Source organism: Phascolarctos cinereus, unplaced genomic scaffold, assembly GCF_003287225.1.
Source record: "Phascolarctos cinereus isolate Bilbo 61053 unplaced genomic scaffold, phaCin_HiC Scaffold_5;HRSCAF=322, whole genome shotgun sequence".
Taxonomy (NCBI): domain Eukaryota; kingdom Metazoa; phylum Chordata; class Mammalia; order Diprotodontia; family Phascolarctidae; genus Phascolarctos; species Phascolarctos cinereus.
In genome coordinates this window covers 361,802,069-361,817,489 of record NW_027555958.1, presented here as the reverse complement: position 1 = coordinate 361,817,489, position 15,421 = coordinate 361,802,069, and positions in this window count along the sequence as shown.

The following is a 15,421-nucleotide window of genomic DNA, read 5'->3' as shown; positions in this document are numbered from 1 at the left end:
CTGTTAAAAGCATTAACTGAAGAAAATCTCAGCAATTCGTCATATTTAAAGGATGGAAATTAAATCTTGCTATGCAAATATCTAAAGATTTTCTTCTTTAATAACCACCTTTAGGGGTTACCATCTTTGGGGTACTTTCCCCCCTTTTGAATTCAGTTCAGAAAGTAGGCTTCTACTTTGCATAGTGCTTGAAGCATTAGCTGAGCCTGGAGTTATCAAAAAATATTCAACCCACTTTACTGTGGGTATTAACATGGGAAGGCAAAGAGGAAAGCTGAAAAAAAAATTTCCTAAGGCCTAAGGCAAAGGTTTGGAGAGAGAAACCAAACCACAAAGCCAAGAGCTGTTCAGGAAATCTACACTTTTATTACAAGTGACATTTCTCCATAGAGAGCGTAAGATTCATGACTTACTCTGTATTTGATGTACACAGTTTATATGGAAAGAATAGAATAAAAGACAGATGAGAGAGAGAGAGAGAGAGAGAGAGAGAGAGAGAGAGAGAGAGAGAGAGAGAGAGAGAGAGAGAGAGAGAACCTATGGTGTCTAGGATAATGAAAATAGTTAAAGGGATCATGAGAATTAAGATAATCAGAAGAATAAAGAAGTGGCTATAGAAGTCAAAAAGCAAATGCAAGATCTCTTAAACATTGGGTATTTAATGTTTCTTGATCTATTATTTTGTCATTATAATCCCTGTGACTGTCTGTTGAAAGGTGTATTTGACGAAAAAAATAATAATAAAAAATTGGGGAGGTACAGGGCAAAACCAAACCTGGAAGAGAAATGGTAAGGATAAAAGAAAGTGAGATTGCCCATATTTTGTTTGAATAAAATGGAAGCAGTTTTATTGCTAAATTTTTTTTAGTATTTATTTTAATGACTTTGTATCTCCTCCCCCACTTTGAAGTGACTTCTAAGGAAATTCTGCAATTAGAAATATCTGATTGAATAACTGTTTAGGAGCATAGCTTTCACATTTTCATAAGCAATATTTGTCCAGAAAATGATAATAGTGCCAGGCAAAACAAATAGTAGGTTGCATAATTTTTTAAATTTTCTCATCAGTGTACCCCTGAGTAGAGATAACTGTACTCTTAATAGATTAGGTTTACTTGTACTTAATTTAGGTTTTGCAGCCATAGGCTTTCTCATGAATATTTTCTTTTAAATAAATTATATAAAAGATTTTTTGTTATAACATCTTAAAGCCTGCCTCATCATATCAATAAGATAGAAAAGGAAACCTGCATTGAACACAGGTCTTTACAATTCTCTTTTCAACTTTCAAAAAAAAACCCACCCTATAAAACTAGTAATTCTTTTTTCACCTGTACCTTATAGTTTTGTGAAGTAGAAGAAAAGCAAATCGGATTTAGTAGTACTTAATAAATACTGAAAATCACAATTAATCTTTAATTAAAAAATTGACATGGCACAGAAATTATTAGACCTCTTCAGAAAACTTGTTTGGTGATATTTTATATGTTAAAAAGATATGTTTTTAAACCCTTCTAATTTCCTGATGATCATTGAATTTTATGATTTGTTATTACTGGAAAATGATCCTCTTATTTGTATCACAAATGAACATAACAATTATTTTTCCTTTTATAAAAAGCAGATTTTAAAATATGAAGTGAGGGTTCAGGTTGTGACCAAAAATTCTTGAGTGTTTCAGAAAGATCCTCCTCAGTTATAACCATTTTTCTTAGAAAGTAGCAATAACATCATATGTTGAATGTGTACTTGTTGTATAAGTGTTCAGTAAAGCAATCATGTTTACGTAAAGCCGATAAAGATTTTTAAAATATTTCCCAGAGAATTATGAAGTGATTAGAAGAACAAAGATGGAAATTTTGGCTTTTTTTTTGTTTTAAAAGTAGTATAAACAGAAATAGGAGATGAAAATACAATATAGGGCTTTAAATTTACATTCTTCAATATATAATAGTCCTACTTTGTAGGAAGTTATTTTACAGTTACATTTTGAAACACTGAAATATTTTTAAATAATTGCATATTGATTGTTAGCATGTTTCTGCATATGGTAATAAGCACATCTATTTGTTAAAGTGTAAATTATTTTCTTTACAGGTACTTGGCCCTTAAAGCAGGCAGTCATACTAGTAACCTCTGCCTCTTAGGATACCAATTATTCTGTATTATGTTTCTGATTGACATGAAAGGTTAGAGAGTTAATATTTTGATGAATTAAAAGTCAAAATATTTTAAAGGAAACTTTTAAAACTTCCTGAAATATAGTACATAATGACTTCTGGGTTCTAAGTGATTTGGGAAAGCTAATATTTCATCCAAAATACTAAACTTAAACTTAAAAGTTGAAAAGAAAATTCAAAATTCGATGTTACCAAAATACAGCACATTACTTACATATATTTTGTATGGATAGTTATTAACCCTAAAGTCTTTAAAAAAAAAACTTTGAAGGAGGTTCCTCAGTTTATTCACTTCTATCTAGTCATTATTTTATTTGCTCTTAAGGAATTGAATGTATTTCTTTAAAAAAATTCCTTATTAACTTCTTACAGCATGTTTTTCAGCTGTTCATAGAACCACAATGTTAATGAACCACAATTATCTTTTTTTCTTATCTTGCAATTTTAATGAAACTTCATTAAAATTGACATGACATGATATTACTGAAAGAGCTGTATAAAATTCTTTTTTTATTTATAATCTTTTAATTTTTTTATTAAATAAAAATTATAACCAGTTTTCAGTGCAATAATTAATGCATCCGTTTAGGACTTTTTCTTTTTCTCATTATGTGCAACAAAACGAGGACCTTGCAGTAAAATGGGTAAATGCTCTTTACTGGGCCTATTCCATTTGTGTTAAACACAACCAAAAAAATTGAATGTTGCAGATTGAGTTGTTAATGTGAGGAGTTGATCAAAATATTTATTTTCACTTGTTTTCATAAACTACTATGGATAATAAAGAAATATGGCAAAGTACTTCCATAAATGATTCAGTTGTTGGAAATATTCAGCATTATTATTTCGTAGTTATAATTACACAGTTCTTCCTATTGTTAGAGGTTACTTGTTTTCTTTCATTGTAATAAAAAATGTAAATAATGGAATAAGGGCTCCAAAGTTTTGCTTTGGTCACTTCATGTTGAAAAAAATTAAGTAACTTTTATTTTTTATTATTAAACACATACAAAGAAAACATGGTTGGTTGTGTTTATGTTCTACACCCTGAAAATGCAAATGTAGGGGAAAAAATGTTTCACTATTTTATATTTCCAGGGCATCCTTTGGAATGTAGAAAGGTCAGCTAGAAGGGTTTTATTTTGACACATAGTGTGACCTAATTCTTTCATGTGTTGAATACTCCACAAGGGGAAAAAAAACTCTTTTCTTTTCTCTTTTAAGTTTAAATTGCAACAGTGGAAACCTCTTACCGTCATTTTAATGAGATCAGTGGGTTTTAAGTATGGGATGAATCAATTATTGTAAGCAAAGTCCCTGTGTAAATCACGGAATGCCAAGCCAACCTCAGGATTATAAAATGAATCTTTGACAAGTATTCAAGGTTTCAGCATATTCTCAATAATGAGGATTAAGTACCCACCAGCAAGTGAAAGAAAAGTTTTATTCACTTACTAAGGAACATGTGAATAATCATTAAAAGAGGTCAGATTAAGTGAGGTACTTTACAAAGGGCATCCAAGACCAATAACTAAAGGAGGGTGATTTAAATCAATTATAAACATATCCCTTTTTGGAGCAGGGAAAGAATAAGAAAATGATATAATCCTATTTTTGGAAGAATAAAGACTAATTATAATGATGCTTCAAATATATCATGAAACTTTTTTTGACATTTTTATGTCAAGAAAAAGACTTCCTTCTTGAATTTAGAACAAACAGTGATTTGCACTGCATATAGGAGATCTGGTCAAGTCCAAATAAATCTTAATTCTACACCATGGGGTATGGTAAAAAGTATAAGAACTACTTACTCAATGTCATTCTTAGCAATTCTTTTTATTCAATATTTTTCAGGTGAGAAGAAAATGAAAAGTAAAGATATAACAGTACTGAGGGGAAATGCCCTGTGACTTATTTTTGATGCATTTCTAAAATACAAATATAATAAGATGTTGAGGTTTTATTTTTAATAAAAGATTTCTCTGCCACATGACCTAGCATAATATAGTATTAACAGATACCTTCTTTGTCCATTTCCAAATGACATTATACAAATTAATTTTATAGAGAGAGCAATTTTCCAATTCACAGGTGCAGAGCACAAATCAGAAACATCAGTTTTATTATTTTGCTTTCAAGATTACTGATTTACCAAAAAAGAAAAAGAAAACTTAACTCACATATTAGGACTATATGTGCTTTATGTTTCCTGAATTATATGAACAGAATTTAATTTTTTCCCATTTTCCTATGTACATGGGTTCATAAATTTCTTAAAATGACTAATTCTACCTTAGAAGATTACTGAGTATGTTTACTGAGAAAAGGCAAAAGGTGAGTATTTTAAAATAGCTTATGTATTCATTTCTTACTTCAAAAGGATTTAATAACTTATGAAAATTTTGCTGTATAATATATAATATTATATAGCTGTTCCCTATATTGTTATATTAAAATATTTCTATTATATGTTGATATTTTAGGTCAGAGAAAAAAGAAACCAGAATGTAAATATATATGTGACAAAGATTCTTGACTTAAATTACGTAAGAATTAATAAACCATCCCTTCATATTTAACAGCACAGGAAAAGTGACTTTATTTAAAAGTTGCAGTCCAAAGGTAATTATGTTAATATTTCATGAAAGACACAAGCTTTTATGAAAATAAATGACAAGAAACAAGACAATAGTGTTTTTAATCTTTTTTTTTCAAATACACATAGACTCAAATACCAGTAGATTGCCATTTTGGTGAAGATGATTTCTCAAAATGGCCACGAAATTATTTGATTCCATGTAAGATGCAGATTGAAAAAATGTGAAGTTAATGTTTTCTTGGCCAAACTCTAACAAAAGTTCATTGTTTTTGTTAGAATAAGAGGTAAATATTATTTTCATATTTAGTGCATGTTAATTATCCGTTTCTTTTCCCATATTTCAGTAATCCTGTCACACAACTTTGAACATAGCTTTTTTTTGTTAGGATTAATAGTTAGGAGTAATATTAATATTTATTATATAAGCTGTACTCTGCTTTGTATCATTTTCTTAGATATAAATTCTATCAGAGCTACACAAATTTTGAAGGACTTCTCTAAAATTGAACATAAAATTCATAAATATAGCTTATAGTTGATCAAAATGAAATTCAATATGTATAAAAATAGGAAATTAGTTACAAAAAAATTAACATATTAAATCCTGCCATATGAGATGGGAGAGGTAAATAAAGAATAAGGATAAATCTAAGGATAAAAAAAATAAAGCTTTTCATGTGCAAAATGGAGTGAATTTTTACAGTAGAAGTCTGGCATCTGGTGGTCTGAAAGCAGTATAGCACATATAAGAGAGAAAAGTGATGCTGGGAGGAAGAAAATTTGACCTTTCAAAAATAAAAACTAAGATTAACATATATAATTCAATTCAAAAAGATTTATTGAGAATCTACTTGCATGCTTACTAAATGCTAGACTCCATGAATATATGATTGTTTTTAAAGTCTTTGTTCTTAAGATGCTTAAATTGGCCTTTCTCCTGCCTTATTTAGCAGGTTTTTTTTTATTTTCCCTTTTCCTAATGGATTTACTATAGCACAACAAAAACACACTTTTGTACAATAAATTTTCTGTGTATTGCTTTAGTGTCAAAAATTCTTTTTTAAATAAAATGAATTTATTAGTAGTTTTTTCTCATGTTAAAATAGGCATCTGCTTGGACATCTTTTTTTTTAAAAAAAAGAATAATAAAAGGGCTATAGATTTAGAGCTGGAATTGTCTTCATGGGTTTAATCTGATCCTCTTATGTTATAGATGAGGGAACTGAGGCTCAGAGAGTTAAGTGACTTGTACAAGGTCACACAGGTAGCAGTTAATATTTAAACTGAGATCTTGTTGGTCCAGATGAAGCATTCTTTCCATTGTATCAGCATTTTTTTTGAGGTGGAATTACTTTAACGTCTTCCCCAAAATAATAGATTAAAATTCAAAGCTTATTTTAATAAACAAATAAAAGATTCCATTAACAAAAGTGTTCAGAAACCATTATTAAACATTGATTATTAAAAGTAATGTTACTTTAATTCCTTCCTATCTCATAAAAGCAAAAGGGAATTGCAATAGAATTACAAAAGAGAATTACCCCCTTCATTCCAAGTTATAGTTTATTTAAATGGTCAATCAAAGATTCCTTCTATTGTGACACATAACACTCTGTATTAACAAGAATTTACTTCCGCAAAATAAAGTAAGCCTAGGACACCTCTGCAATAAATTGTTAAAGCTTAATATGTTTTAAAAGATATTACACTTAGTCATGCTACTGTTTTCTAAAGCAGATTTTCCAAGATATGTCATGAATTTCTGAGAGTATTTTATGTGTATTCCTATTTTAAAAGACATTATACTAACACTTTGTTTTAGCATCAGGGATAGCAGATTTCTTTAACTGTTAACTTCTATTTTTGTATTTTGTTAGTTATCAAACACTTATGAATCATAGGATCACTTATTTTCCAGCTTAACCTCCTCTTTTTAAAGATCAGAAAACTGAGAATCAAAGATACCAAGTGGCTTATTCATGGGAAAAAATAACTGTGTTTTGTCTGAAAACTTAAGAATTGAGTGAAGAAATCCATCAAATTATCTGTACAAAAAATTCCCCCCAATTTCCCTGAATTATCACAAAAATTAGTGGCAATTTTCAAAATTCTAGTAATTACCTCACTTGTACATCTTTCTTTGTAATTATAGACACGGCTTTGGCTCTACATTTTTCTCCTTTTGTGGTGGTAGTGGTTTGATTTTTCTTCCAAGATACAGAATGACACTCTGAATATAGTAAGCTGCTAGTGTTTGAAAAGGATCCTGTCATTTTAGGATTTCATAAATCCCTCTATCGTGGCAGATGTGTAATGGTATCATAAGATTCAACATCTGGTTATTTCTCATTTCCCCATTGCTCTAAATTGAATGAGTGCATGGAGAAGATGGTCATATGCTGTGTTGTGTTATTGGTCTCTTACATTTACTCCATGTATATAACAGGGGAGATTGCATTCATAATTTATTGGGTCTTCACAGAATGAACTTTCATTAAGGGCATTTCAGATGCTTATGTACATTAAATAGGTAGGGGGAGGGAATTCTTGCTGCTCTATCCCAGTGTGCCATATGTACATCTTTGTAATAATTCAGTTAAGAAAATATATTTTTTCATATGATGAAACAGGATGCTAAAAGAAAAACCAAAATAATAGTGATTTTTTTTCAGTTCTGATGTAACATTTGTTTCCTCTTCTTATATCAAAGCTAATTATATGAATATTTAACAGTGACAAAAGAAAACTTAATGTCTGTTGATGTTTCACTAATTCATTTTTAATTCCCTATGAGTATACAGTCAGCCAATTGTGTTTTTTCTTTTGCATTTCTAGAGAAACATTTTCTCTATCTCATAAGCTCCTTAATGGCAGAACTTGACACATCCTGTGATCAGCCAGTAAATATTTTTAAAATAATACTGCAAACAGCCAAAAGGCATGTAGATAAAGCAAATTTATGTGTCTTTATGTCATATGTTGACTTCTAAATGTATTTTTTGTGGAAAAAAGTTTGTTCTCAACAAAACAAATTATCTTTTTTCTATTGAAAATAAGCTTTTTGCCACCTCTCATTCATGGACATAAAGCTACATTTCAGAAACATTTATTTTCAAAAATTATGACATAAACAAATTTTTCTTAAGGTTTTTAGCCAAGTAAATATTCTTGGCAATATTTATTTCTTTTTTTGTATTCAGACTTGTGATTTCATCAGCTTGGAGACTCCTCGTATTGAAACCCTCTCCAGCAATGCAGATTAGCGATTCTTTGTGCATGGTATAGTCTCAGAGAGTTACCTAAGGAACTAAAACGTTTAGTGACTTGCCCAGGGCCATACAGCCAGTATGTACCAAAGGACTTGGTCCCCCATGTCCCTCTGACTCCAAGGCCAATATTCTACTTGCTATCTGACACTGCCTCTCTTATTTCCATTAGGAACTGTTTTTTAGGTTTATTTTTAGAGTTAGTAGGAAGCTTAGAGGCCATTTAGACCATGGCCTCTACTGAGAGGTAAATGGTATAGGGGACATAGCATTGAATTAGGAGTCAGAGGCACTGATTTAGAATTTGAAATGTACCTTGCAAATTATGAAGCCATAGCTAATTCATGTAGGTGCCCTAAGCCTTCCTTATCTATGAAAGACAGATAATTTTTGTGCTAACTACTTTACAAGGTTCCTGTGAATATAGTAGTTTGTGAAAGACCTCCTGTAGAAGGTAGGATTTTAGCTGGGACTTAAAGGAAGCCAGGGAAGCCAAGAGGCAACAATGAGAAGGGGAGATCATTCTAGGCATGGGGGACAGCTAGTGAGAATGGCCAGATTTAAGAGACAGAGAGCCTTATTTGAAAACTAGCCAGATCAGTGTTACTGGATCATAGAGTATGTAGGAAGATGTGAGGTATAAGAAAACGGCAAAGGGGGCAGGAGTAGGTTACAAAGGGCTTTGAATGCCAAACAGAGGATTTTGTATTTGATCCTAGAGGTGAGAGGGAGTTGCTAGAGTTTATTGAGTGGGGGGGGTTGGGGGGGTGACATGGTCAGACCTGCAGCTCAGAGAGATCACTTTGACAGTTGAGTGGAGGGTAGACTAGAGAGGGAGGGCAGAGGTGGCAGAAGTAGATAAGAAAACATATAAACATGGAAGCCCAAAAACACCCCATAAAAAATGATAATAACATAGGTTTCTACAAACCTTTATTTTAAAAGCACTCCCATGTTACAGGGTCATAAGATCGTAGATCCAGAGAGGAAAGGAATGTCAGAAACAATCTCTTCCAACCCATATATGACCAAAAATCCCCTCTAGAATACCCACCCAGGCTTTATTTGAAGACCTCTGATTAGGGGAAGCCCACTACTTCTCAAGGCAGTCCGTTTCCTTTTGGATAGCTCTAATTGTAAGGAATTGTTAGGAAATTCTTCCTTATGTGAAACCTCCTACCTCTGTTCTCTAGGGCCAAAAAGAACAATATTAATCCTTCAACAATATTAATTAATTAATAATTAATTGATCAATCTTGATAGTCCTTAAAGTACTTGAAGGCCACAATTGTAGCCTCTGTGAGTCTTGTCTTCTGCAGAATAAACATCCCCATCATCATGTTTGATCTTCAAACATGGGTAGAACTACTATCAGTATTCCCATTTTAAAGATGAGGAAACTGACTAGAAGTTGTGAATTGTCTAAAATCAATGAAGCAAGGACTACAAGCTGTAAGTGCTTTTTCCACTAGGATACACCAGTTCTCACCTGGAACTGGCATAATTACCGGTAATCATTTTATATAATGGCTCACTGGGTATATACTTTTTGCAATGTAAAAGACTTTTCCCCCAAAGAAAATAGAGAATTGTGAGCTATAATGAGTATAATGGGAATAGCATACCTCTAAACATGAGAGCTCATAATAGATTAAATTAGTACAGAAACAAAATAGATCGTTTTGACAATTATAATACTTCATGCAGAAATTAAAGAAAAAAGAGCTGTGTAACCAGACATCTCACTCTAAGGTGATCTTCCTTCAAGTTTTATCACAGAACTCTGTATTAAGTGGATGCTAGCCCAGATATATCTTCAGGGATTATATATAGGTTAAACAATACAGAGTATATGAAGTGTGTGCATCTTCAGAAACAGAAAGAGATTTAGCATGCACTAAGAAGTTTTACACTCATGAGAATAATTTGCAAGTTTAAAATGGTTCTACATGATTACACCATAGACATCTCTAATCTGATATCAAACATAACCTAAACATTTGGTTTTTAGTTGTTTTTACTGTGATGTTAAAAGAATTTTTGTTTCAGGACTCACTTCAAGTTCCATTTCCTAATTACTCCAGCCCATATCACATTCTCCTTTCCTTAAGATTCTCTAGCACTTGATGCCACTCATTCTGGCATCTTAACATATAAATACTTCATTGTTTCATTATTCATCTGTGCAGTGAGTTATCTTAATGTCTCTGAGCCTCCATTCCCCAACAGGATTGTAAATTTCTTTGTTCCTATGTTTTCTACCATTTAGAGATCAGAGATACTTTGGAAGCAGTAAGATTGCACTAAGTATCCAATGACTGACCCTTTCAGATATTTGATAAATTTTTTTTATAGTAATGTTAAAATTACCACTCCTGCTTTTTTTCTTTTTAGACTGGGTCTCCCTATCACACCAAGACTGGAAGAATAGTGGCCACTCACAGGCAGAATTACTGCTTTGAAAGCTTTGACCTGTTCTTTTTCTGACCTGGGGCTGTTCATTCATTCTTAGGCATCCTTGTGGCCCCTTGGACCTGGAAGGTCACCATATTAGTGTGGAATTTAGGATTAATATCACATTGGCTATAGACCTACTGCAGCTCAGAACTTTGGAGCTCGAGCAATCTATCAGCCTCAGCCTTTCCAGTAGCAGGCATTATAGACATGGTCCATATCTAGCTAATTCTTGCCTTCTTAAATAAAGTAGAATTTAATTGCATTTAACTTAACACTTTTGGAGGAGTTTAGCACAGGCCTAGATCATAGTCTTAGAGTTAAAAGGGACCCTAGAAGATCATGTAGAACAGGATTTCTTAACCTGTATTCTAATTTTTGTTATAATCAGTTTCCTTTGTAATCCTATGTATTTTTACTTTATGCATTTAAAAACAGTATTCTGAGAAGACATCAATAGACTTCATCACACTACCAAAAGAGTCTACCATACAGAAAAGATTAAGAACTTCTGATCTAGATTATCCCTTCCTTTTTTCACTTGAAGAAACGGAGGTCCTGTGGCTGGCTTTCTACATGCTTCTAATCACCAGCACTACCACTGTCGCAGTCAATGCCTACATCACTTTTATAACCCTTCTCTCTCTTTTCAATTCGTCCTTCAAGATGCTTCTCAGCTTTACAAAACTTGGTTTTTCTTAGACATTGGAAGCCAAATTGAGTGTTTATTTCCTTTCATATAGAGAAATGACCAATCACAGTACATGGGGCATAATTCCCTAGTCTTCAATTCTTCTCAGTAACCACTGAGTGATAAGTAAAAGTTAGAGTAAAGTTCCTCCCCATCCATCCTGATCACCCTGCCATCTGACTGCTGCTACTGACTTCCTTTTCTCATCTTGGACCAACCTCCTCCACACAGGCCCCACAGAGCCAGAATCCAATCAACCCTTCCCCCAGTCCCTGGAGAAGTTAATCCTCTCATCTTTATACACTTACCTAGCACCCAGACATGTTTATGGCAACTGAATGAATGCAGGCTCTTCCACTTAGCCCTTTACATCTAGCTAGCCCAGACCTTCAGACTGTTTCAGCTTTGCATTCCATCCAGCTGTCAAGCTTACCATCTACCTGCTGTCATACTTGTTACTTTCTTCCCTGACAAATATAGATTTTTTTTTTTTGCAAATCTTGCTCTGGGCCTATTAATCAAAACAAATAATGCCGTTGTTTTCCAGGAAGAATGTCAGTTGACTGCATCAATTCACCATACCTGTTATTCCTTGGGCTGAAAAATCTCTTCCCTAGATACCATTCTCCTCTGTGTAGTGTTTTTCCCCATAAGAATGTGAACTTCTCAAAGGCAGTAGTGGTGTTTCTTTTGGGAGTTGTATATATCCTATCTCACACTGAAAGTCATGACCATTCTTCATTGCCTGATCTACAAGGAGCTGTGTCATTGCCACCCAGTGTCAGCCTTGGATTCCAGACCCCAGCCCATGTGAAAAATGAAGAATACCTTCCCTTCCCAGCAAAAAACCATATTCCTCTTCTTCCTTTTGTCTCTACCTTGCACCTGTTGGCTTTGATTATGTAAATGTTTCCTTTGTTGTCTGGTTTGTGGGATAGTTTGTAGATTTTTTTTTTGGCTATTATTGTTCATTTATTTATTTATTTATTTTGGGTGAGGCAATTGGGATTAAGTGACTTGCCCTGGTTCACACAACTAGCAAGTATCAAGTGTATGAGGCCAGATTTGAACTCAGATCCTCCTGACTCCAGGGCCAGTGCACTATCCACTGGGCCACCTAGTTGCCCCTGTTTATTTCTTAAGTGTAGTATCTAGCACATAGTAAGAGCCTAATCAAAGCCTTTATTTACTTCTCTTAGCTTCCTCTCCTAAAATGAATTTACTCTTATTCTATATCCTCGATAAAGGCAGTATTTCAAACTCTGTCAATGTCTTTGGTGTTTTCGTTCTGCAGTCCATGTGTTTTGTTCATGTTTGTGGATATTGTAGTTATCTGTCTTGGTATTCCTAATGTGAGATGTGACATTATTTTATTTTTGGCAGCAAATTTGTGTAGGTGAACAGATATAGCTGAATGTCTTAAGAAATTTAATTATATATTTTTAAAAATCAACCAAAATATCTGAGCTCTAGGTAAGAGTACTAAAGAGAAATGGATTCATTTCTCCAGGGTCTGATGGGTATGGAATCTGGAGGTCTGGAGTATGCAGGTTTTGATCATGTGTGGAGGGGATTGGTCAAGATTGGGAGAGGTAGGTCAGTAGCAGAAGAATATATTCTAAGCTCGTTGACAAAAAAAAAATGCAGATCATTTTTTATGCTGCATCAATGCATAATTAGGTCTTTAAATTATGTTTTTGATGATGTTGATGAATGTTAGTAAAGTAGTTGAAATCTATGGTTTCCATAAGTGTATTACCAGTACCCATGGTGATATTAATGAAAATGTTCAGTAATAAATAGGCTTGAAAGAAGTACAAAGCTTGTAATTACATGCAAAATAAGCCACTGACACTGACTCTGCTCCATAGGATTTCACTGTGCTCTGGATCTTGGTGTTGGTATCATTCTCTGACAGCCTCCCAGAGGATATGTTGGCCTTGCTTATTTGGTTTCATTATCCTTTCATAATGTAATGCAATTTCAATGGCAATTTTTGTCAAATGCTTTTTGGAAATTTTATTACCAGTGTATTGCAGGAATTTGCATTGGATATCCATTTGTAAAGATTTTCTTTCTAAATGTTTAAATCATTAGTCAGCGGAATAGCAACTTAGAGTAAACAATACATATCATCCAAAAGTCCATATCAAATCTTTGATAATCAAACTTTAAACTCACAAAGCGATTCCATAACTACTAAGTTATTTGATTAAGTAAATCAAAGTTTATGGAATGACCATTAAGGAAGATAGTTACAGATACCAACTTCCCAGATGTTCTTCTTTATTCCTACATTTATATAAATTAAAAATACTTCTTTCTTCCCTTTCACATATATTTCCTGAAAGTCATCTCTGTGCCATGAACACACTCTTACTAACTAACACATTTTAGAACAGAGCTTTCCCATAAGTAATAAAGGATTTAAAGCTGAAAAAGATCATAGAAATGTTCTAATGAAAACCCTCATGTTACAAATTAGGAAATGCAATCCTAGGTTTTGTCCAAGATTAAATAGGTAGGAAAGGAATCAAACTCAAGCTTCTCATTCTAAATCCAGTTATTTTTCTTCTATATTGTCCTTTATCAATTCTATCTTTCGAATTCCCTCTCCTTTCTGTTGACATAGGCTCTTCCTTGGCCTAAAATCTTATTTGGATCATATACAAGTTTAATTTACAGAATCACAGAATTCAAGAATTGAAAGCTATCTCAGCATCCATCAATTCCAAACTACATGCAAAAGGAATCCCCACTATAATTTGGTTGTCCTGTCTCTGCTTGAGGACCTATAAGAAGGAGGAGCCCATTGCTTCTTGAGGCAGCCCATTGCACTTTGAGACAGTTTGAATACTCAGGAGTTTTTTCCTGACATCAAGCCTGAATTTACTTCTTTGACCCTTCTGTTCATTGGTCCTGCTTCTGTCTACTGTGACCAAACAGAACAAATCTAATCCCTCTTCAAAATGATAGCCCTTCAACCTGTTGAACACAGATCTCATACCGCCCCCTTATCCCAAGTCTTTTTTATCTCCAGGCTAAATATGACCAGTTCTTTCCACTGTTCTTCATGAGTGATGGAATCAAGGTCCTTCACCATCCTAGTTGTCTGCTTCTTCTGGACATTCTGTCAGTTATAAATGTCCTTAAGTGCTTACATGGTACCCACAGCTGAACACAGTATAGATGATGTCTGATAAAGACAGAGTACAATGATGCTTACCTCCTTATTCTTGGGAGCTACTAAGTAGGTTAACATTGCCCAAGATCACTTTAGTTTTTTGACTGTGACATCATGCTGCCGACTCATATTGAGCATACAGTCTACTAAAAACCCTAAATACTTTTCAGAACTGCAGCATAACCATACTTCTCCCACTATATACTTCTGAAATTGATTTTTCATACACAGATGCAAGACTTTCTATTTGTATCTATTGAATTTCATCTTACTAGATTCAGCCAAGTGCTCTAAGCTGACAGAATGCTTTTGGATCTTGACTCTGTCATCCAGTGTATCAACCATCCCTCACAGCTTGGTGCCATCTGCAAATTTGACAAATATGCTCTATATGCCTTCATCCAAGGTACTGATAAACATTTTAACAACACAAAGCAAAGTACAGATCCCGTGGTACTCCACCGGAGAGCTCCTGCCACAATGACACTAAACTATTAATAACTACTTTTTGCATCTGGCTGGCCAGCCAACCAGTTTTCTGAATCCGTCTGATCAGGTTAGTGTCTAATCTATATCTCTTGCTGTCTTCTTCATGAAAATATTGTGAGATGTTTATTCAAAGTTATATTCAAATTTAGGTAAACAGTAGCCACAGAATTTCCCTTATTTACTTATTTAGTGATCTTGTCGAAAAAGGGAAATGAATATGTTTCCCATGACCTCTTCTGGTTAAAGCCATGCTTCTGGCTTTTCCCCCTGGAATTAAAGGAAAGTTCGTTGGCCTAGTCTGCAGATTCTGTCCTATTCCTTCTTTTTAAAAAAAATTGGGACATTTGTTCTTCTCTAATCTTGTAGTAGGGGCAGCTAGGTGGCTCAATGAATAGAGCACTGGGGCTTGGAATCCTAAAGATGCACCTTCATAAATTCAAATCCAGCCTCAGACACTTGCTAGCTATGCAACCCTGGGCAAGTCACTTAACCCTGTTTGCCTCAGTTTCCTCATCTATAAAATGACCTGGAGAAGGAAATGGCAAACCATTCCAG